The 25,034-nt window shown below is 38.5% G+C and overlaps 1 long non-coding RNA gene across 2 annotated transcripts in view; it reads right to left on the bottom strand.

Annotated features, from left to right (window-relative positions):
* The window catches only part of LOC134761647 (uncharacterized), a 350,936-nt gene that overhangs the window by 142,935 nt on the left and 182,967 nt on the right, over positions 1-25,034 (bottom strand). For both annotated transcript variants that reach the window (XR_010140563.1, XR_010140564.1), the window contains one exon: positions 14,954-15,043. This is a non-coding gene — a long non-coding RNA (uncharacterized LOC134761647). The remainder of the gene's footprint in view (positions 1-14,953; positions 15,044-25,034) is intronic.

Below are 25,034 nucleotides of genomic sequence, written 5' to 3'. Positions count from 1 at the left end.
CACATGTGGCTATTGAGCACCTGACAAGTGGTTGATATGACTGAAAAAAATAATAATTTTAAAATTTTACTTAATTTTAATTAAATTTAAATAGCTATACGTGGCAAGTGGCTGCCATATTGAATACATAGTTCTAGAATCTCTGGGTCCTCTGAGCCTCCACACTCTTTTAAGTACTCAAAAGCTGCTCACATGGTCCCTGTTCTGCAAACACATACTCTCACTGCCAGTAACTGAGTGACAAGGAGCAAATGGCAGTATCTTAGCAGCTTTTTCAGTTGTCAAAAGAAAAAAAAATTTCTGCTTCTGGGCAGACATCTGACTGTGCAGCCGTTGCAGAGAGACAATTTAGTTCAGAATTACGTGCCACCCTGACTCTACCTGGCAGGTACCTTCTGTGCTAGCTCTTCTATCTGCAAACTTGAGAAAGATGACAGGGTTTTAAATGATTAACTCCTCTGGGCCACATTACTTAATTATACAGTACATCCAGGGATAGGCACATGGGTCTTTTATGGTAAATGATATGACGGTCTTAAAAACTCATTAATATGTCATTAACCAAGCAGACATTTACTAATTAAACAATTAGCCCCTCTGTTCTATTCCTTTGTTCCTCCCAGAGATGCTCGGTTACCCAGATCCCCAATTTAGCAGAAGTCCCCCACTTCTTTTCCCAGAGAAAATCACTCGTAAAGCAAACTCAGAGACTAAATGATTTTACCATATTTTTTTTTCCAAGTTGGCTACAAAGACAATCAAAGCTGATTTCCGTAGCATAAATGAATGTGGATGTTGGTCTAGTTTAAATAAATCATCTGATATGTAAATCAATTTTAGATATATGTGAAATAGCATCCGCCATAACTGGCGTAAATACTGAATATAACAAAACTACATATCCCACTTAAGTAAATACAAACAGACAAGATTAATGACTTGAGATGTATTAATATGATTCATCACATAAAGTCAATACCAAAGAAATGTGTAATGTTCTTAACTTTGTATCTCAGAAGGTTTTTAATATCCATTATGCTTTCAGCTAATTTTAACTAAATCATATTTGTTGTGTTGAAACTATGCTAAACTGCGGCACAAGGGGGATTATTCAGAATATCAAAATATAACATTGCAAATGTCTTCTGAAACAAATGTCTCGTGTATTTTAAAAAATGAAACTTAATAGTTTTAAATTTGGATTAGCAATTTTCTAAGAACATTCAGAAGTATTAGAACACATGCATATATTTTCAGCTACATTTTGGTTCTCTATTTTATGATTCAACTTGACAGTTACTTTTATCAATCTCCTGTTGACCTAAAGTAATGAACACTGGCAAAGGATCAAAAGCTGGGTAATAACTGGGATGGTCCAGAGATGATTAAAAAAAAACAAAAAACGGTGGAATTGCTGGAGCTTAGATGACCACATTCTCATGCGGCATGATCAGCTCCAAGTTGGTCAGCTATTTTTGGTTTTTCTAGTTTGTCTATTGGCTTGTCTTTCTGCCTTCCAATGAGGTGATGAAGCTGAATGAGAATTAACACAATGCCATAAATTATACTAACAGCAAAGTATGTCTAGTTAAGATTCTCAGTAGCTCTAATCTTGTGGAGGACCAGCAAATGGATTATCCACTCCATGAAATGGGTATGCAAGGGGTCTCAGGGTAGATGGAGCACTGTACCCAGGGCATTAATTGCTCCAGAAAAGCCCACTTCATGCAGACAACACTGGTTCTTAGACCAGAAACAGCTCTACAGTGAAGCTAATAATGCTTACGCTTCAGGACCCCTCAGTGGCCCAGGCTCTTGCAAGTACTAGGAGCTAGTACTTACTGGTTGGGAGGGGAAGTCAGGCAACAGTTAGGAAAAACTCTTTATACATTGCTGCAAGTGATTTAAGAAGGAAGAGGCATGGATCTCCAAAGCTTCTGTTACATGTTCACATTTTTATTCCCATTCTACATAAATATTGACTTTCATATTTATTATATTTAAACTTTTCAGTACCTTTTTTAAAGGAGAACTCCTCAAATAATGTAAGCTTTGGGATGCACAAACGTGGATCTCCTCTTAAGTTAACTGATGTGTTTGCTGCTGATATTAAATAACGGGCTCTGATTATCTATTTTAAGATGCTATTTGATTTAGCACAAAGTTGAGGAATATTAATTGATTATGTGAGTGTTTAAGGGTATTCTGCAAAAAGCATCATGATTTTTGTGACTTTCTGCTGGCAGAAGAAGATTGGAAAACTCTCATTCCACATAGAAAACACTGGGCAGAGGAGCGGAGGATCTGGCTCTCCTCGTCTGTGCAGCACTAAGGGACTCTGTGGCCTTGGGAAAGTTAGTGTCTCTGGCCTTCACTATGCTCACATATAAAAACAGGGAGGAATGGAAAGTGGACTAGATCCTTGGTACTCAAAATGTGGTCCAAGGAAGTGCTTTAGAAATGCAGAAACTCAAGCCCCACCACCACCCCCCTAGACCTCCTGAATCCAAATCTGCATTTTATCAAGATCCCCAGGAGATTCATATTTGCCTTGAAGTTTAAAAAGGGCAAGTACAGGAATGCCCCTAATACCCCTTTCAGGTCTAAAATCCCAGGACTGAAGTGTAGGAGGGCACATAGAAATCAACTGAAATATTTAGGAAAAAAATATGAAACTCTTGCTCAACTTTACCTTCTCCTCACTATCCTTTTATCCCCAGCCACTCACAAATTTTCTTTTTATCCTCCAGTCCAATCATATTTTATCTATCATTCATATTATTTGGTTTATCTAATTTCTTAGAATAAATTCACTGAGGAATTGCAGTTTTATTTAATCATAATTGTGTTAGTTTTTTTCTCACACTGCTATAAAGACATACCCAAGACTGAGTAATTTATAAGAGAAAGAAGTTTAATGGACTCACATATCCACATGGCTGGGGAGGCTTCAGGAAACTTACAATCATGGCAGAAGGCGAGACAGAAGCAAAGGCACGTCTTACACGGAGGCAGGTGGACAGCAAATGAGGGGAGGGGGAAGAGCCCCTTATAAAACCACCAGATCTCATGAGAACTTACTCACTATCACAAGAACAGCATGAGGGAAACCACCGCCATGATCCAATCACCTCCCACCAGGTCCTGCTCTCGACAGGTGAGGATTATGGAGATTACAATTCAAAATGAAATTTGGGTGGAGACACAGAGCCAAACCATATCAATTATGACCTTTCACACGTTGCTGAATGTTTGTGTTCTCCCAAAATTCATATGTTGAAATCTCCCAAGGTGATGATAGTAGGAAATAGAACCTTTGGGAGGTGACTAGGTCACAAGGACAGAGCCCCCATGAAGGGGATTAGTGCCCTTATCAAACAGGCCCAAGGGATCTCATTCATCCCTTCCATCACGTGAGGACACACTGAAGAGAAGATGCCATCTACAAGGAAGTGGGCCCTCACTAGACTATTCCAGCACCTCGATCTTGGACTTCCCAGCCTCCAGAATGGTAAGATAGAAGTTTCTGTTGTTTATAAACCACTCATCAATGCTGTTCTGTTTAGCAGCCCAAAAAGACTGAGACATGGATGCAGTTCAAAGTTTTGAAGATGCAAGAAATAAATAAAAATTATATACTGTCTTTAATTCACAGTGATTTCCTATAAATACTAAAATACAAATTATAATTCAGTTCATTGATTATTTTGTCATGTCCTTTGAAACTTTCGTCTTTTTAAAAAATCTATGTGATAATTTCTCCAACTTTCAAGGGAAATTACATCAAAAGGCTTTCACAGTAAATCAGGCTGGGCGTGGTGGCTCATGCCTGTAATCCCAGCACTTTAGGAGGCCAAGGCAGGAAGACTGCCCGAGGTCAGGAGTTCAAGACCAGTCTGGCCAACATGGCAAAACCCCATCTCTAATAAAAATACAAAAATTAGCCAGGCATGGTGGCGCACACCTATAATCCCAGCCACTCAGGAGGCTGAAGCAGGAGAACCACTTGAACCCTGGAGGTGAGATTGCAGTGTGCCAAGATTGTGCCACTGCACTCCAACCTGGGTGAGAGAGCAAAACTTCATCTCAAAAAAAGAAAAAAAAAAAAAAAGAAAAGGCTTTCACAATAAATCAATGTAAAAAACATTGGTGGTGGAGGTTTGATAGTATGGCCCAAGTTTTCTGGATATTGACATAAAGCTGCCCAGTGACAAGCCTTCTTATAAACACTACTCAACTCTACAAGGCCACTGGCATGTATTTGGGTTAAAGAACTCTGTGAGACACACAAACTATATGTTTATAAGAAATGTTTAATCGAAAAATGTATGCCTACACGAGATTGTATTCCTTGTTTATGAAACTAAAAGGTACTTACCTGTATAGGTTGCTATACTTGCATTACATGCAAATAGACTTAGAGATGATTTAAAAGTTCTAAGTAGTGTATACTTTGAAAAACTTTGATTCCTAAAGAGGGAAACAGAAGTCATCAATAAACTTGGCTCTGACTTTGCATTAGTCATGGATTCAGAGAATCATGAGCTCAGATTCCAGTAAATACCTGTACAACAGGAGAAAAGCCATTCAACATTTCAACACTGGGAAACATTTGCGTGAGAAAGTTTTTCACAAAGGGAAGATCAATCCCCCCTCCACTAACTGAAAACAAAATTAATTACCACAGTTGGCAGGAGATAAATGGCTTCAATGCACAGAATTGTGTAATTACAGCAGCTGCAGAGCTGGAAACCCGTTCCTAACTTTGAACCTCAACCTCAACTTGACATTTCTCCCCATGTTCAGTTGTGCCACTAGCAAACATATTCAAAGTTCCTTCATCCTGCTTCCATAATTATATGTTGGGGTGCAGAAGTAATCATTGACTCCATTGCCTACATGAACCTTATCATCCTCTGCTTTGCAAAAGGTATACTGTATCATCTTTTGAAGTGTTGAAATCTCCAGAGAGAAAAATTTATTAGGAGAAAGTTACTGGTATGGCAGTGAAATTAATTCTGCCAGAACATGTCAAATTAATCACCCTCCTAAGGACTGGAGTCACAGCCAAGTTCAGAAATGGACAAATATCCAGTATCAATTTCTTCAATGTCACTTTAGGTTTGAGTAAAGCCAAGGTAAGCAACACAATCTATCTCAACATTCCAATGTTTAGTCCAAAACAACACTGGCTGGAAAACAAGAGGTTAAGAACTAAGGAAACACTTCAAGCAATTCCTTTTTTCCCTCCCCCTTTCCAAGCAGCAACAAAGGTTGTCAGTTAGGCTCTGTAGAGATTTTGGTTCTCCCTTTGAAGCAAAGAGAAAAGTTTTTAATCTCATCTTTAATTTTAATCCTTTAAAATATGTAAGTGATTTAGAAATGTACAAGTTAAATTTGGCAGAGGAGCCTACTGGTAGAGAAGTAAAGCAATTTATTTCAACTTTGCAATAATAAAATAGTTCAAAGCTGGCCACCTAAACTATCCAGATGCCTCAGCCACAAGCTGCAATCTACTGATTTTTAAAATTCCCCTTATCAAAAATGCTTAGAAGAGCAAAGTATATGGTACAAAAAAGGGGAGTGACAAGGTAATATCAAAGAAACATGCTCATGCTTGAAAATGTATTTACATATTGGTTTGTTTCTCCTGCAAGGGAAAAAAAATCTCCATAAGCTTTTCAGAAAGTTTTTCTTATTCAAAGGGAGTTTTATCATTTCACAGTAATACATTTACAGGTTACTATATTTAGGGATTCAAGTCATTCATTTTTGATGTACAGCTATATACTCATAGGATTCTCATGTGATTTACATCAAGTCAGAGACGGTAGGTCTTGCTTAATGGTGGTATACTTGGGCCTGACAATGGTTTTTCAGTTACTATTTCTACATTTTAATAAACACTCCTCACTTAGCAGAATAAAACAACCACCATTATAATGGTCACAAATTCTGTGAATCGGATTTGGAGAGTGTGCGGGAGGGATGGCTTGCCTCTGGCTCCATATCTGGCCACTCAACTGGGAAGATTCAAGACTGCAGGCAATGACTAGTCATCTACAGCAGGAATCCCCAGTCCCCGGACACAAACCAATACTGGTCTGTGGCCTGTTAGAAACCAGGCTGCACAGTCTGTGAGCAGCCATCAATTGAGCATTACCACCTGAGTCTTCCTCCTGTGAGATCAGTGGCAGCATTAGATTCTCTTAGGAGCCCAAACCCTATTGTGAACTGTGCATGCGAGAGATCTAGGTTGTGTGCACCTTATGAGAATCTAAGTAATGCCTGATGATCTAGGTGGAACAGTTTCATCCCAAAACCATCCCCTTACCCCTAACCACCTCCAACCCCCACCCCTGTCTGTGGAAAAACTGTCTTCTACCAAACTGGTCCCTGGTGCCAAAAAGGTTGGGGGCCATTGATCTAGAGGATCATGCACACACATATGCGGTGACTGAGCATCATCTAGACCTCAGTTAAGACTATGGACCAGAATACCTACATGTGGCCTCTCCATTGATTTCTTGGGCTTTCTTTCAACATGGTGGCTGGATTTTAGGTTGTGATCTCAAGAGACAGGAAATGGAAGCTGACAGTTTCTTAACACCTGGACCCAGAAACTGGCATGGCATCACTTCTACTACTGATCAAGCAGGCGCAGAGTCCAGACTCAAGGTGATATATATCACATCTCACAACTAGAGGTGTCAAGGATTTCTGGACCAGAGTGGTATGCTCATGTCCTCATCAAAGACCTAATTGTTGGCAATTACTTTGGACCTGTTCTGCCCATTCCAATTAACTTTGTCTCTCTAATTTCTACCTAAGTTCTCATTGCCCATAACTATAAAGCTATAGCTCTTGCCTCCTGCCCTGTTATCATCATTTTTTACTTCTTTATTATCCACTCATTTCACAACCTGATGGCAAATCTCCAGTCCCCTAACCTTGCCTAATGGGTGCCGGTCATTAAGCAGGGGGTGATGCTGTTTGTTGGATGAGCAGAAAAAGGACTATGGGCTATGCTGATGTGGAAACTGGAAGGAGAATAGCTAAGGGAAGGTAGTAGAAAGCTTTTCATGGTCACTAAGGTCTAACACAGAAATCATTCCACTGACTTCTGGAAGGAAGCCAATACAAATCTAGCTTATCTTTTAGTGTTAATTTATTATAAATTTAAGTGTTAACTGGCCCAAACAAATCATTATTGCCAATTTTCATGCAGCAAAAACAATTAAAATTTTAATGACAATCATATAGAAATAGCAAAAGCTCTAAAGATGTCATTTCCAACATCTTCATTTGGAATTTCCCATGGAAACCAAATGGAAAGTGATAAAAATTGTTTAACATAATTAATATGTATGTCTTACGTGGAAATGTGTAGCACTAAATCAGTGAGAACAATGAGACTGTATTTTAGAAATAAAATTAGCAATTGAAAGATAGGGATCAGCCACATAAACCTTACCTATGAGATTTTACTGGTTTTTATGCTTGCTTGTTTTCTGTTTTTTGTTTCAATTTTGTTTTGGAGGGTTCAGTTATTCTTGTTGTTGCATAATATTTTTAAAAATACTTGCACACTTTTAGAAGAGTGGATACAAGATTTTAAGCTGATTTACTTAAATTTAATTATGCAATATAATCTCCATTTAATAGATATCCCATCAGTTCCCTTTTAAATGCCAGCCTGATGTTTCTTTTGAATGTGATCACATGCAGGTGACTGGAGATGCACCTCAGCTTTGCGTGGGTTGCATTTGAGGCTATAGGCTGAGACTTTGGATTTAAGAAGTTCTCAGTAACATCTGAGATTCTATGATCACCTACCTGTCTGTTAGGTTTTAGTACACCAGAAAGTGAATCAGCTGGGCATGGTGGCTCACATCTGTAATCCCAGCACTTTGGGAGGCCACGGCAGGCAGATCCCCTGAGGTCAGGAGTTCGAGACCAGCTGGGCCAACATGGTGAAACCCCATCTCTACTAAAAATACAAAAATTAGCCAGGTGTGGTGGCAGGCACCTGTAGTCCCAGCTACTCAGGAGGCTGAGGCAGGAGAATCGCTTGAACCCGAGATGCAGAGGTTGCAGTGAGCTGAGATCATGCCACGCACTCCAGCCTGGGAGACAAGAATGAGACTCTGTCTAAAAAAAAAAAAAAAACAAAGAAAGTGAATCAACCCATCAAGGGCTACGATACTTCGGGGGAAAGTGGAGGGGAGTGAAGGAAACTGTCCTGCAGGACTGGATAAGCCAGATGGGAGCCAAATATCCACAGCTCAGGGTGAGTGCACTAAACTGAAAACTTCTAACAAACTCCTTAGAAACACTGTAAAATAGAGATCAATGTTAACTAATACTTCATGGAAATCTCATGTCTTGAGAAAGTAGAGATTTTTCTTGATGGCAAGAGAAGCTGGGCAGCAGATAAGCTTAGGCCACTTGAAGGTCTCAGTACTGTTCCATCTGCAATCATGAGATCCAGGAGATTCAGCTGTTACCATGGTTTTAGAACTTTTGTAGAGTCTTGAAGGAGGTCATTCCAGAGATGAATGAAAGATACATTGATCTTTGACTTAAAGCATGCCACAGAAATATAAGGATCGAGAGCCTTGGAAGTGGACAAATGCCAACATTAGGAATCGTTCACAGAATCAAAGCTCTGAGGCCTCCATTCTCTGGCAGATTACCCTACTCTCCTAGATAAAACACATGGTAGAGTAAAGAATCCCCAGGATATATAGGTCAAGAGATAATTCTGTCATTGGCAGTTAGATAGAAGGTCAACATAGAGCATCAGGGGACCACACGGCCATACTAAAGCATTTTGGATGTCATCGCAAACCAGGATCAGGGCTTTATTCTGTTATTGAAGCTAAATACAGAAGAGAGGGTGGGGAGGGATGGAGACAGAGGGTAAAGCAACTGTACCAAGGCTCTTCTGTGACACCATCATCATTCTCTTAGCTCTTGATGTTGAATGTCTCCAGGGTCTTTCAGATAAGGCCTTTCTGAAGGCCCCAGCATCCTTCAGAAGAGGGCTTCAGACTTTTTCTCCTATTTATTAATGTTTAGTACCTAGCTATTTAGGCACTTCACACTTTTTCTCCTATTTATTAATGCTTAGTATTTCACTGACTCCAATGGTTTTATAAGATGAAGACTCTCAAGTTTAGAACACCAATCCAGACCCCTTCCTATGCTCTAATCTCATATGTTCAACTGCATAATCAATATCTGTACTCGATGCTTAATAGGCATCTTGAAGTCAACATTGCCAGAAACAATACAGTGGTGACTCCTTCTGAGATCCGAGGCCCAAAAGATAAAATCCTACGAGATGAGGATAATTAGGTTCCTCATACTCTACTATACATCTCTAAGCAAACCCAATGTTTGGAAAGTGTGCCCACAGATTAGCTTCTAGACATCAGGATCCACAGAACTGCTGTGACTACTTCTATATCCTTGGACTCCAACTATAAATGAATGACAGAATGCCAGACTGCCCAAGATCAGGGAATAAAGGAGACACTCCCACACTGCCTTTATATGTGATTAAGATGTCAGGTTTGTTGACCACAGTCACTACAGGCATGAACAATTCAAGTGGTACAATATGAAATAGCACAGTCATAATAAATGCCATGTAATGAATTCTCATAAGTATCCCTTTGCGTGACTTTAGGCTAACATAAATGCTGAAGCAATGGCTAATATTCAGTACAGCTGAGATATTTCCTGGCAGCTGCTGAAGAAACATGGAAAATGGACCAATAAGAACCGGCTGAAGAAGGCTGAAGTCAGCAACGAGGCTGATAATTTATCAGAATATTTGGTATGTGACAACTGTTATAAAAGGTAGGGCATTTATAGTTAATTCATCATTCAGCAATTTGATCAATGAAAGAGAAAGAAAGGAAGAAAGAGACAGAAAGAGAAGAAGGAAGGGAGGAAGGAGAAAGAAAGAAAGAAGGAAGGAAGGAAGGAAAGAAAGAAAGAAAAAGAGAGAGAAAGAAAAAGAGAGAAAGAAAGAAAAAAGAAAGAGAAAGAAAGAAAGAAAGAAAGAAAGAAAGAAAGAAAGAAAGAAAGAAAGAAAGAAAGAAAGAAAGAAAGAAAGAAAAGAAAGAAAAGAAAAAAGAAAAGAAAAGAAAAGAAAAGAAAGCAAGCAGGCAGGCAGGCAGGCAGGAAGGAAGGAAGGGAAGGGAGAAAGAATCAAGAAACAATGTATCTGAAATATCAGTAAGGTCCCAATAGGTGCTCTGTCCTAGTCAGTTTGAGCTGCTGTAACAGAACACCATAGACTGTGTGCTTAAACAATAAACAGTGATTTCTCACAGTTCTAGAGGCTGGGAAGTCTCCAGGCATTTATGCTCAATCCTTGTACTTTGCTTCTTGGACTGCCCCAGCATCTCAGAGTAAATTTCTGCCTTTGTTTCTTAGCTAATTCTTACCAAATTCTATAGAAAAGTCAAGAACAATGAGGACAGAAGAAAGAACTAAAAAGAATACAATTATTGATGACTGTGATCCCAGCAAAATGCTGAGTAAATTAGACTGAAATTTCAAAGGATTAAAAGAAAGATTGTTAGAGGATGAATAGAGCGAGTTGAGAGCATTTATTTAATACATGTCAGCAGTTAAAGCAAAATGAAATAAAATGATGGCTAGAAGAGGCAGACTATAAAAGGAAGAACTTTTTAAGAAAGGAGAGCCTGAGTGTTTGAAGGCAAGGAGAAAGGAATCGCTGTAATGAGAAAGACTTAAATCACAGTCACGGGAAAAAATAAGCTTCAGAGTGAGATACCTCAAAATAACAACTGGACAGAACCTAGGACACAAATGGGGAGTGTTTGTTATAGTGAACAGGACTCAGCATGAGAGCTTAGCACAGAGGAAGAGATGAGTAAGAGAAAGAGATGAAAGTGGATGTTTCTGCAATGACTAGGGTTGGACTGTGAGAAAGAGGAAGTAAGAGTTAGTTTGGAACAGGGCCACAGGTGAAAGCAGTAAGGAATCAGAAGGAATAAATAGAAGAGCTTCCGAGAAGAAGCAAGTGCCAACATGTAGCTGGAAACATCTGCCATTTAAGTCTACATTTTTCTAGAAACAGAATTTAAAGCTATAAGATACCCCAGGAATGTTTTTATTTTTCCTAGTGATAATCTATGATCTAAAGAGAGGTGTGAATAATGTATATTTAAGAATTATTTTAGACTGGGGGGTTGACGTTGAAGGCTTATCTAAAATCAAGAGACTTCAGGAGTCTAGACTGATGTGTATGAGCCACTAAAACTAGAGACAGCCTCATCATTCAGCTGGGGAAAGATGTCATCAAAAGACATGAAATACTGGGGCAAAATAAAATAAACTAAAAGGGAGTGTGGATCAGGAGAGGAGAGATACTGAGAGTTAGGTTCAATGGGGATAAAGAAGAGGGAGAGATGGCAAGCAAAACAGTGTGTCTGCAATGAGCCCACCAACTCTGAGATTTCAGTGGTATATGATGACCAATTCCAGAGCATGGCAGCTAAACAGGGAGAGTGGAATGCTGAGACTGTTGATACTATGAGTCTGTAAAGCTTGCTTGATGAACTTTCAGTAGGAAAGCCAATGTCACTGAGAACAATAATCAGAAAAGAAGAACAAATGAATCAAATATTCTAATACCTACTAAGGAGGGTAAAGTCTGGAACAGACTCAAAGTTGACTCCCATCCATTCCACTTGTTATCTTTGGACAAGTTATTCAACATTGTGAGCTTCATTCTCCTCTGCTACAGAATGGAAACAATAAGTAGACACTTCTTAAGTATCATGATGAATAAATAAAATAAGGCACGCCAAGAGCTTAGCATGGAACCAGCACAGAGTAACTCCTCAGTAAATGCTAGGAAATACCCTTAGAAGGACAAAAATCAAATGAGGGGAGCCCTCCAGGGCAGCTAGAATGATTAAGAAAGGAAGCATAAAGAGGCATCTGGAAGACTTTGAAAGATAAGGAATGATGGATAGCTGGCAGTGTTCTGGAAAGATCCATCAAAAATGGCAGAGGGAAAGGCATGTGTCTGTTAAGACATGAGAACAAAGGAAAAAGTGAAAATGAAAAATGGGCTCAAGAGAGACAGAATTTCCCCAGTATCCAATCAAAGACTTTGTAGGTCACAATCAAAAGGAGTAGGGGAATGAGGGGGAAAGTATAAGGCAGTGGTAAACGCCCAAAGAACAGATGAGCAGGAAAATGTTAGCTGTCGCGAGCACTGGAAAAGTCTAGAAGTGTCTAACTCCTCTCTTCGTCAAGACCCAGAAGACATCTCCACTAAACAAAAAAGGGAAAAGCATCTGCTTCTCAAAGACAAAGGGCCTGAATGTTTGTGTTCTGTTATCCCAAGAGCCAAGAACATGAAGTCAGGTGTGTGATGTTCCCCTCCTGTGTCCATGTGTTCTCATTGTTCACACCGGGGCCTGTTGTGGGGTGAGGGGAGGGGGGAGGGATAGCATTTGGAGATATACCTAATATTAAATGAAGAGTTACTGGGTACAGCACACCAACATGGCACATGTATACATACGTAACTAACCTGCACATTGTGCACATGTACCCTAAAACTTAAAGTATAATAAAAAAAAAATACAGCTATTATAATAAAAGATTTTACTCTCCTGGAAAAAAAAAAAAAAAAAAGAACATGAAGTCAGAAAGAAAGATCACATAAGACATCATCGCATATGTGCTCACTAAGACCAAATAAGCTTTCACAGAAGTCTCATCCTCATAACTAGAAAAACACTACATAGACCATTTTATGTCGCTTTTTTTTTATTTCCTGTCTTTATTTTTCTGTCACCATGCTCAGGCCTCTCAAACATGTTTAAATAGTTGTGATTTAACATTAATGAGGTACATGATCTTGATCTGCTAATGATACAGATTATGTTTTCCACCCCAAATATTGATTATTGTATAATGTAAGTAGTATTGTTCTGTTAAAATGCAGAACAGGTGAAAGCATCTTCCTACAGAATTCATAAAATTATGAAGAATCTATGTGAACTATCGCTACTATTAATATCCACCAACCTTAGCTACAAATTCATCTATTTCTATTTTGGTATCTTCCATCATCCTTTTATCTTCCATTTCAGAATAAACACTTTTAGATTTTACTGGGCTACAGAACTTTTATTTTCTAATCATTCACTGCCATCCAAAAACAAAAGTTACCACATGTTTTATAGTACATCACAATGGTGTTTGTGAGATTATACTGGGAAAACTGGAGGAGTTGGGGGAGGGTTCTACCTTTAGGCCATATCATTTACATATGAGAACCTAATACTATTTAAATAAGTGAAAATCACAGCCTTCCGACACAAAACCAGCTATTAAAACATTGCCATAAGCAAAATATTGAATCTTAAACTGAATTTGCACAAAATGGAAATGGACAGAAGGGCAGGTCACTAAAACAGTATTGTTTTAATCTTTTCCATGATCCTTTATATCCACGGATTTCTCTACATTCTCCCCTGTACATTTTATAAAAATCACTTTCAGGTTTATGGAAAATGGAGCATAAAGTGAGCAGTTTTTTTAAAATGAGTTGCATGGAAGAAAGAACAGCAACTAAGATTTTTGCAATTAATCTGATAGACTTTCAGTAGGAAGTATTTAGTTTATCTGTACATATAAAATGAATATTAAAATATTCATACCCCAAGGCTACCAGGAAATGTAGATAACAGCTGTTGGTCTAAAATGTGGTTTCATTATGCAGAGATTGGAATAAGCTTGTAATTATGAATTAAAGCTGGAGCAGTTAAAAAATGTTGAGTAGATTTTCTAACCTCAACATTTAAAATCAGTTTTCTGTTAAGAAATACAGTGTTCACAGCAATGGACTTTCAAGTGGTATCAGCAATAGCAGACTTGCTTTTGCTCACCTCAAAGAGAAAAATGCAATAGATCCTTCACATAAATTTCTTAATGATTTTTTTCCTAAAGCAGGTTTGATTATCTTATACTAAGTCCATATTCCAAACAAACAAAACTCTAGTTTAATATTTGTTTTAGACCTGAAGACCCACTAATACAAGGAAACAAGGGTTTAAAAATTATTTTGGTTAATAATGCACATTATGAGTTTTTTATGTATATGTATTCATTTCCCTGGGACATGATACCACTACAACAGATGAAATATTTTTAAGGTAGTTACACTATCAGATTAACAAAATGAAGTATTATAAATAATATAATTTTCTTATTTGAAAATCACTGAAGTTAGAAATATATTTTTGATTGCATTCTAGTAGTAAAAAATAGGATAATCTCTTTTCCTATTGTTCAAGTAATAATCCATTGAGAATTGTGACTTTAGTTCCAAGCAATGTAAATAATATAAACTCTCACGCACACACACACACCCAACATAAACAAATTATATGGAACAGAGTAAAGCATGAATTTTCTCTCTCACTGCTCCCCTATTACAATCTGTTAAAAAACAGGATGGATTATTACTGGAAAGAAAAAGACAAACTATGATTGAACAGTATGAATAGTGACTAAGAGATGCTTTTACCTTATTGTGACATATTTCATTAAGAATTACAAAGCGTTTTAAAAATATTTTCTTAGATTAAGTGTTATTATCTGTTCTTCAAAATGAAGAAAGTTGGCTTCAGAAATTATCTACTAGACCCAAGATGAGTAACAGTTAAGTACTACAAAAAAAAAAAAAAAAGACAAGAACCTCTGTGTTCATTATTTGCTGTGACATTAACTTTCAGCTAAATTATGTGTGTCTTGGCACAATGAATCACATTTCCATGCTAATTTTTCCCTTTAATACTATACTAATATTCTACCTCTCTGACTCTAAAATGTGCCTAGAAAACGAAGGGGAGAGTTAACACTCTAACTCTCCCCTACAGATTCCACCTACCTGGATCAGATGCAGGTAAGACAGCAAGGCAGACAGCACAGAAACTCTGCAACTGTTCCCGTAGCTCCAACGAGCACCTTGAGTTTTGAGCTGCTCATGCGAAAGAAAGGGAGAACAGAAACAATGATCTGAATCATATTTTTTAAAAATCAGACTCTTTATTTTAAAATAATCTTAATAGTATAGCTGAATTGGAAAACAGAAAAAGAGAAGTTCATCTTTGTTACACTTTATGTTTGACACCTTTAAACATTGTATGCTAGGCCGGGCGTGGTGGCTCACGCCTGTAATCCCAGCACTGTGGTGCCTCACGCCTATAATCCCAGCACTTTGGGAGGCCGAGGCGGGTGGATCACCTAAGGTCAGGAGTTTGAGAGCAGACTGACCAACATGGTGAAACCCCATCTCTGCTGAAAATACAAAAATTAGCTGGGTTTGGTGGTACGCACCCGTAACCCCAGTTACTCGGGAGGCTGAGGCAGGAGAATCTCTTGAACCTGGGAGGCAGAGATTACAGTGCGCCGAGATCATGCCCCTGCACTTCAGCCTGGGCAACAGAGTGAAACTCCATCTCTCTCTCTCTCTCTCTCTCTCTCTCTCTATATATATATATATATATATATATATACATATGCTGTGAGTGTATTCACTCTGTTCCTGGAATGGAACAGTGGTAACAGAGCATCCAAAGATAAAAGACAAACCACGCAATGGCAAAAACCTGCCATTCTCCATGGAGCTCCAGTAATATATTCAATAATTTGTGTAGACAAACAGGCTTCTAAATGCCTTCCTTGAATAAATGATAACCATGAAAACAAATTGACCTCAAATATTTAAAAGTAACCTACTACTTTATTACCAATGTATCAGCAGATAAAAATAATTTGCTGATCATAAAGATGACTTTCCAGTTATCCTTAATAGGAATCAAGAGAAACTTTGATGAGTGTAATCAATCTAAAATCTGTTTTTATGCTCATCCTAACAGAAGTTGTAATGCAAAAATTAGAATCTAAATATTTCTTAGATATAAAAAATTTTATAGCTGAATTATAAGTGCACATAAAGAAAAAGAGAGTATATTTCTTTCCCAAAAACTCAAATAAATAAACAAAAAAATAGTTAACATAAGTGTATAATACTTTGATGGTTTATATTAGATAACCACATTAATGTTTTAATCAGAAGTTCATGGGTAATATTAAATACAAATGTAGACATTAAAAAATTTTCTAGTTATATTGTGGTGCTTTTTTTCCTAAGATAAAATGCCAATATAAAGGTAGTAGATAACATTAAGAGAAACATGAAAAATGTTGAAAAGAATTTCTTTTTCCTTGCAAATACCAACACACAATTATATGGCAAGAACAGAACTTGTGTAATTTTTTATATAAAATAAAAGAAAAACACCTTGAGAAATAATATCAGCCCTTAAGAGCATCTAAATACGGTTTAACATCTTTGAAAATACCATACAAATATTAATTAATCCTCACTTAAAAATGGAGGTAGATAAGCATGATCATCACCCTCTGATGAGGAAATAGTGTGGTAAAGAGTCTAGCCCAAGGACTTAGGCCGGGGTCATCTGTCTTCAAAATTGTGTAACTCCAGAAAAAATCAGAAGGGAGAAGACATACTTCAGATTGCAGTTGTTTCTAAAACATTAGAGTTTCTGTTTATGGCCTGAATCTCACCCATTTATATTAACTGAACACCTTTCTTTGAGGATAGCACTCAGCCGCACAGACATCCTGCACTCTTTTAATTGAGCCCCTTTGGGGGAAAGTATCGTTTAAATATAACAATATATTCAGAACCCTAAAATAATTTGATCTATAATAAATTCTTAAGCAAGAGAGGAAGACCAGCCTGGGGACCCTGGGAGGGGAAGATTGCCAGGTACGAAGTCAGAGATTCACAAGGAAGTTGTAGAAGCTCCTTCCCTGGAGACTTTTAAAAATAGACTAGACAGCCCTCTCCATACCTTGGTGTAGGAGGCCCCATTATACTTTGCTATTAAAGAACTTCACTATAGGTTTCCTTAGACTTGATTTTTTAAAAAGGGAAGAAAAAAATGGGAGGAGGAGAAGGGAAAGCCACCTGGTGTGAGGAAAATTCAGTTTAATAAATGCCTTTGATAGTTTATTATAATATGAATTCTCTGATTTTCACACTGATTTTAAGGATAACGTCTTTAAGGGATTTAGATTCTGATATCTACTAGGTTTCTCTGCTTTACATTTTTATTACTATTTTGTTCACTATACATTGTACTATTTTTATAACTTCAGAATATACCAGGTCAAGCAGAAATTGGAAGTTGTGTGGATATTTTGTATTTTTCCCTATTTTAATGCCATAATTCCCAATATAATTGAATATATATGAAAACACACACCCCTAGATATATAAAGTACAATAATAACTTTTCAGGAGGAACAATCAGCATTTTAAATATATCTATCTTCTAATTAATAAACTGTGGAATATAGTCATCACAAATTCCACATACCTTTCACCTTCAATTATGATTGAAGTTTGTGACAAATCTTCTTATTAAAAACAAATAAAAGAAAAAGAAAATGCTTCTGAGTTCATTCTGGATCCTCGAATGTATGTAGAGCGATTATGGAAACAAGATATTTTTTATCACCCATGCTCAAAACTTTGACAACTTTTTTACCTTTATGATTGACAGTATGTATTTGAGGCCTTTTGAGGACTACAGAGATTTCTTCTGCATTAACTATTTGGTTAAACTCATCATTTCTTTCTTAACTGAGTTACCCATTAGCATTTAGATAAGCTTCTCTTGAAAGTAAACTAGATGCTTTGGACAGATAATGTTAAGCAGCTGAAAAATAGTATTCATTTGACTATGTCACAACTTCTAGAAAGTTCTACAAACTGTTCTAAAAGGTTTGACAATTATATTACTTTCATAAGTTTCTGCATATAGTATTTTTTTAATACTCTATGATGTTGCAGCTGAATCATAGAGTAATCTTTCTGAAAATACTTCAAAAACTCCACTGGGGTCCAAATTCAAGCTAAAATTCATTATGGAGCAACAATGTAAAAAATAACATAATATGTCCACCAGCTGCATCATAATGTATAAGTACATTGTAATGTAATTTCCCACCTAGCAGCTGACAACATTTTTTATCCTAATTGTGAATTCACCTATATTTAATAAATATTAATCAAGGACCCAAAACATGCTACCCATTACAGCGATTTCAGTAACATTTTAAGCTTTCCAAAGCATCACATATATTTATCTTTGGTATCAGTTTTCTATTGCTAATGTAACAAATTACCATAAACTGGCATCTTACAACCTAGAGTGCTAGAAGTCAGAAATCTGACATGAGTTCCGCTGAGATAAAAATCAATGTGCTGGGGTGGTGGCTGGCAAGATGGCCAAATAAGAACAGCTCCGGTCTGCAGCTCCCAGCGAGATCAATCCAGAAGGTGGGTGATGTCTGCATTTCCAACTGAGGTACCTGGTTCATCTCACTGGGACTGGTTAGACAGTGTGTGCAGCCCACAGAGGGTTAGCCAAAGCAGGGTGGAGTATCGCCTCACCCAGGAAGTGCAAGGTGCCGGGGAACTCCCTCCCCTAAGCCAAGGGAAGCCATGAAGGACTGTGCTATCCAGCCCAGATATTATGCTTTTCCCACAGTCTTCACAACCTGCAGACCACGAGATTCCGTCGGGTGCCTACACCACCAGGGCCCTGGATTTCAAGCAAAAAACTGGGCGGCTATTTGGGCAGAAACCGAGCTAGTTTTAGGAGTTATTTTCATACTCCAGTGCCGCCTGGAACACCAATGAGACAGAACCTTTCACTCCCCTAGAAAGGGGGCTGAAGCCAGGGAGCCATGTGGTCTAGCTCAGCGGATCCCACCCCAACAGAGCCCAGCAACCTAAGATCCACTGGCTTAAAATTCTCGCTGCCAGCACAGCAGTCTGAAGTAGACCTGGGACGCTCAAGCTTGGTGGGAGGAGGGGAGTCCACCATTACTGAGGCTTGAGTAGGCGGTTTTTCCCTTGCAGTGTAAACAAAGCTGCCAGGAAGTTCAGACTGGGTGGAGCCCACCGCAGCGCCACAAAGCCACTGTAGCCAGACTGCCTCTCTAGATTCCTCCTCTTTGGGCAAGGAATCTCTAAAAGAAAGGCAGCAGCCCCAGTCAGGGGCTTATAGATGAAACTTCCGTCTCCCTGGGACAGAGGACCTGGGGGAAGGGACAGCTGTGGGCACAGCTTCAGCAGATTTAAACGTTCCTGCCTGCTGGCTCTGAAGAGAGTAGTGGATCTCCTAGCACAGCACTCAAGCTCTGCTAAGGGACAGACTGACTCCTCAAGTGGCTCCCTGATCTTTGTGCCTCCTGACTGGGAGACACCTCCTAGCAAGGGGAGCTCTGGCTGGCATCTGGCGGGTGCCCCTCTGGGGCAAAGTTTTCAGAAGAAGGAACAGGCAGCAATCTTTGCTGTTCTGCAGCCTCTGCTGGTGATACCCAGGTAAACAGGGTCTGGAGTGGACCTCCATCAAACTCCAGCAGACCTGCAACAGAGGGGTCTGAATATTGGAAGGAAGACTAACAAACAGAAAGGAATAGCATCAACAATAACAAAAAGGATATCCACACAAAAACCCCATCCAAAGGTTACCAGCATCAAAGACCAAACGTAGATAAATCCATGAAGACGAGGAAGAACCAGCTCAAAAAGGCTGAAAATTACAACAACCAGAATGCCTCTTCTCCTCCAAAGGATCACAACTCCTTGCCAGCAAGAGAACATAATGGGATGGAGAATGAGTTTGAAGAACTGACAGAAGTAGGCTTCAGAGAAAGGTGGGTAATAACAAACTCAACCAAGCTAAAGGAGCATGCTCTAATCCAATGCAAGGAAGATAAGAACCTTGAATAAAAGGTTAGAGGAATTGCTAACTAGAATAACCAGTTTAGAGAAGACCATAAATGACCTGATGGAGCTGAAAAACACAGCACGTGAACTTTGTGAAGCATACATAAGTATCGATAGCTGAATCGATCAAGCTGAAAAAAGGATATCAGAGATTGAAGAGCAACTTAATGAAATAAAGCATGAAGACAAGATTAAAGAAAAAAGAACAAAAAGGAATGAACAAAGCCTCCAAGAAATATGGGACTATGTGAAAAGACTAAATCCATGTTTGATTGGTGTATCAGAAAGTGACAGGGAAAATGGAACCAAGTTGGAAAACACTCTTCATTATATTATCCAGGAGAAATTCCGCAACCTAGCAAGACAGGCCAACATTCAAATTCAGGAAATACAGAGAACACTGCAAAGATACTCTTCAAGAAGAGCAATCCCAAGACACAAAATCATCAGATTCATCAAGGTTGAAATGAAGGAAAAAATGTGAAGGGCAGCCAGAGAGAAAGGTCAGGTTACCCACAAAGGGAAGCCCGTCAGACTAACAGCAGATATCTCTGCAGAAACCTTACAAGCCAGAAGAGAGTGGGGGCCCATATTCAACATTCTTAAAGAAAAGAATTTTCAACCCAGAATTTCATATCCAGCCCAACTAAGCTTCATGAGTGAAAGAGAAATAAAACTTTTAACAGACAAGCAAATGCTGAGAGCTTTTGTCACAACCAGGCCTGCCTTACAAGAGCTCCTGAAGGAAGCACTAAGCATGGAAAGGAAAAACCATTACCAGCCACTGTGAAAATGCCAAATTGTAAAGACCATCGACACGCTGAAGAAACTGCATCAACTAACAGGCAAAATAACCAGCTAACATCATAATGATAGGATCAAATTCACACATAACAATATTAACCTTAAATGTAAATGGGCTGAATGCCCCAATTGAAAGACACACTGGCAAAGTGGAGAAAGAGTCAAGACCCATCGGTGTGCTGTATTCAGGAGACCCATCTCATGTATAAAGACACACATAGGCTCAAAATAAAGGGGTGGAGGAATATTTACCAAGCAAATGGAAAGCAAAAAAAATTTTTTAAAAAGCAAGGGTGGCAATCCTAGTCTCTGATAAAACAGACTTCAAACCAGCAAAGATCAAAAAAGACAAAGAAGGGCATTACATAATGGCAAAGGGATCAATGCAACAAGAAGAGCTGACTATTGTAACTATATATGCCCCCAATACAGCAGCATTCAGATTCACAAAGCAAGTTCTTAGAGACCTACAAAGAGACTTTGACTCCCACACAATTATAGTGGAAGATTTTAACACCCCACAGTCAATATTAGACAGATCAATGAGACAGAAAATTAACAAGGATATTCAGGACTTGAACTCAGCTCTGGACCAAGTGGACCTAATAGACGTCTACACAACTCTCCAAATCAACAGAATATACATTCTTTTCAGTACCATATCAGACTTATTCTAACATCGACAACATAATTGGAAGTAAAACACTCCTCAGCAAATGTGAAAGAATGGAAATCATAACAAACAGTCTCTTAGATCACAGTGCAATCAAATTAGAACTTTGGATTAAGAAACTCACTCAAAACCACACAGCCACTGAACAACCTGCTCCTGAATGGAAACAACAACCTGCTCCTGAATGGCTACTGGGTAAATAACAAAATTAAGGCAGAAATAAGGAAGTTCTTTGAAACCAATGAGGACAAAGACACAACTTACCAGAATCTCTGGGACACAGCTAAAGCAGTGTTTACAGGGAAACTTATAGCACTAAATACCCACAGGAGAAAGTGGGAAAGATCTGAAATTGACACCCTAACATCACAATTACAAGAACTAGAGAAGCAAGAGCAAAAAAATTCAAAGGATAGTGGAAGGCAAGAAATAACTAAGATCAGAGCAGAACTGAAGGATAGAGACATGAAAATCCCTTCAAAACATTAATGAATCCAGAAGTTGCTTTTTTGAAAAGATTAACAAAATAGATAGAACACTAGCCAGACTAACAAAGAAGAAAAGAGAGATGAATCGGACAGACATAATACAAAATGAAAAAGGGGATATCACCACTGATCCCATAGAAATACAAACTACCATCAGAGAATACTATAAACACCTCTATGCAAATAAACTAGAAAATCTAGAAGAAATGGATGAATTCCTGGACACATACACCCTCCCAAGACTACACCAGGAAGAAGTCGAATCCCTGAATAGGCCCATAACAAGTTCTGAAATTGAGGCAGTAATTAATAGCCTACCAACCAGAAAAAGCCCAGAACCAGACAAATTCACAGCCAAATTCTACCAGAGGTACAAAGAGGAGCTGCCACCATTCCTTCTGAAACTATTCTAAACAACAGAAAAAGAGGGACTCCTCCCTAACTCATTTTATGAGGCAATCATCATCCTGATACCAAAACCTGGCAGAGACACAACAAAAAAAGAAAATTTCAGGCCAATATCCCTGATGAACATTGATGTGAAAATCCTCTATAAAATAATGGCAAACCAAATCCAGCAGCACATCAAAAAGCTTATTCACCATGATCAAGTCAGCTTCATCCCTGGGATGCAAGGTTTGTTCAACATACACAAATCAATAAACATAATCCATCACATCAACAAAACTAATGACAAAAACCGCATGATAATCTCAATAGATGCAGAAAAGGCCTTCAATAAAATTCAGCACCGCTTCATGCTAAAAACTCTCAATAAACTAGGTATTGATGGAATGTAACTCAAAATAATAAGAATTATTTATGACAAACCCACAGCCAATATCACACTGCATGGGCAAAAGCTGGAAGCATTCCCTTTGAAAAGCAGCACAAGAAAAGGATGCCCTCTCTCACCACTCCTAGTCAACATAGTATTGGAAGTTCTGGCCATGGCAATCAGGCAAGAGAAAGAAATAAAGGTTATTCAGTAGGAAGAGAGGAAGTCAAATTGTCTCTGTTTGCAGATGACATGATTGTACATTTAGAAAACCCCATCATCTCAGCCCAAAATCTTCTTAAGCTGATCAGCAACTTCAGCAAAGTCTCAGGATAAAAAGTAAATGTGCAAAAATCACAAGGATTCTTATACACCAATAATAGACAAACAGCCAAATCATGAGTGAACTCCCATTCACAATTGCTATAAAGAGAATAAAATACCTAGGAATACAACTTACAAGGGATGTGAAGGACCTCTTCAAGGAGAACTACAAACCACTGCTCAAGGAAATGAGAGGACACAAACAAATGGAAAAACATTCCCTCCTCATAGATAGGAAGAATCAATATCGTGAAAATAGCCATACTGCCCAAAGTAGTTTATATATTCGATGCTATCCCCATCAAGCTACCATTGACTTTCTTCACAGTATTAGAAAAAACTACTTTAAATTTCATGTGGAACCAAAAAAGAGCCCATATAGCCAAGACAATCCTAAGCAAAAAGAACAAAGCTGGAGGCATCAAGCTATCTGACTTCAAACTCTACTACAAGGCTACAGTAACCAAAACAGCATGGTACTGGTAACAAAACAGATATATAGATCAATGGAAGAGAAAAGAGGCCACAGAACAAATGCCACACATCTACAACCATCTGACCTTTGACAAACCTGACAAAAACAAGCAATGGGGAAAGGGTTCCTTATTCAATAAACGGTTTTGGAAAAACTGGCTAGCCATATGCAGAAAACTGAAACTGGACCCCTTTTTTACACCTTATACAAGATGGATTAAACACTTAAACATAAGACTTAAAACCATAAAAACCCTAAAAGAAAACCTAGGCAATACCATTCAGGACATAGGCACGGGCAAAGACTTCATGACTAAAACACCAAAAGCAATGGCAACAAAAGTCAAAATTGACAAATGGGATCTAATTAAACTAAAGAGCTTCTGCACAGCAAAAGAAACTAGCATCAGAGTGAACAGGCAACCTACAGAATGGGAGAAAATTTTGCAACCTATCCATCTGACAAAGGGCTAATATCCAGAATCTACAAGGAACTTAAACAAATTTACAAGAAAAAATCAAACAACTCTGTCAAACAGCTGTCAAAGCATATGAACAGATATTTCTCAAAAGAAGATATTTATGCAGCCCACAAACATATGAAAAAAGCTCATCATCCTGGTCATTAGAGAAATGCAAATCAAAACAATAATGAGATACCATCTCACACCATTTAGAATGGTGATCATTAAAAAGTCAGGAAACCACAGATGCTAGAGAGGATGTGGAGAAATAGGAACACTTTGACACTGTTGATGGGAGTGTAAATTAGTTCAACTATTGTGGAACACAGTGTGGTGATTCCTCAATGATCTAGAACCAGAAATACCATTTGACCCAGCAATCCCATTACTGGATATATACCCAAAGGATTATAAATCATTCTACTATAAAGACACAAGCACATGTATGTTTATTGCAGCACTATTCACAATTGCAAAGACTTGGAACCAACCCAAATGCACATCAATGATAGACTGAATAAAGAAAATGTGGCACATACACCATGGAATACTATGCAGCCATTAAAAAAGATAAGTTCATGTCCTTTGCATGGACATGGATGAAGCTGGAAACCATCATTCTCAGCAAACTAACACAGGAACAGAAAACCCAACACCACATGTTCTCACTCATAAGTGAGAGATGAACAATGAGAACACATGGACACAGGGAGGGGAACATCACACACCAGGGCCTGTCAGGAGTTGCAGTGCTAGGGGAGGGATAGCATTAGGAGAAATACCGAATGTAGATGACGAGTTGATGGGTGCAGCAAACCACCATGGCATGTGTATACTTATGTAACAAATCTGCACATTCTGCACATGTATCCCAGAACTTAAAGTATAATAATAATAAAAAAAAATCAATGTGCTGGTAGGGCTGGCATTCCCTTCTAGAAGTTGTACGGAAGAACCTGTTTCTTGCCTTTTGCAGATTTTGGAGACTGCCACATTCCTGGGCTGGTGGCCACCTTCCTCCATCTTCAACAGTGATCCTCAACCTTTCTGCACCAGCGACCGGTTTTGTAGAAGGCATTTTTTTTCAAAACGAAGGCAGGGTGGGGATGGTTTTGGGATTATTCAAGTGCAT

This window comes from Pongo abelii, chromosome 5 (assembly GCF_028885655.2).
Source record: "Pongo abelii isolate AG06213 chromosome 5, NHGRI_mPonAbe1-v2.0_pri, whole genome shotgun sequence".
Lineage (NCBI taxonomy): Eukaryota > Metazoa > Chordata > Mammalia > Primates > Hominidae > Pongo > Pongo abelii.
The sequence above is the reverse complement of the archived record's forward strand: the minus strand, read 5'-3'. Positions and strand labels throughout refer to the sequence as shown.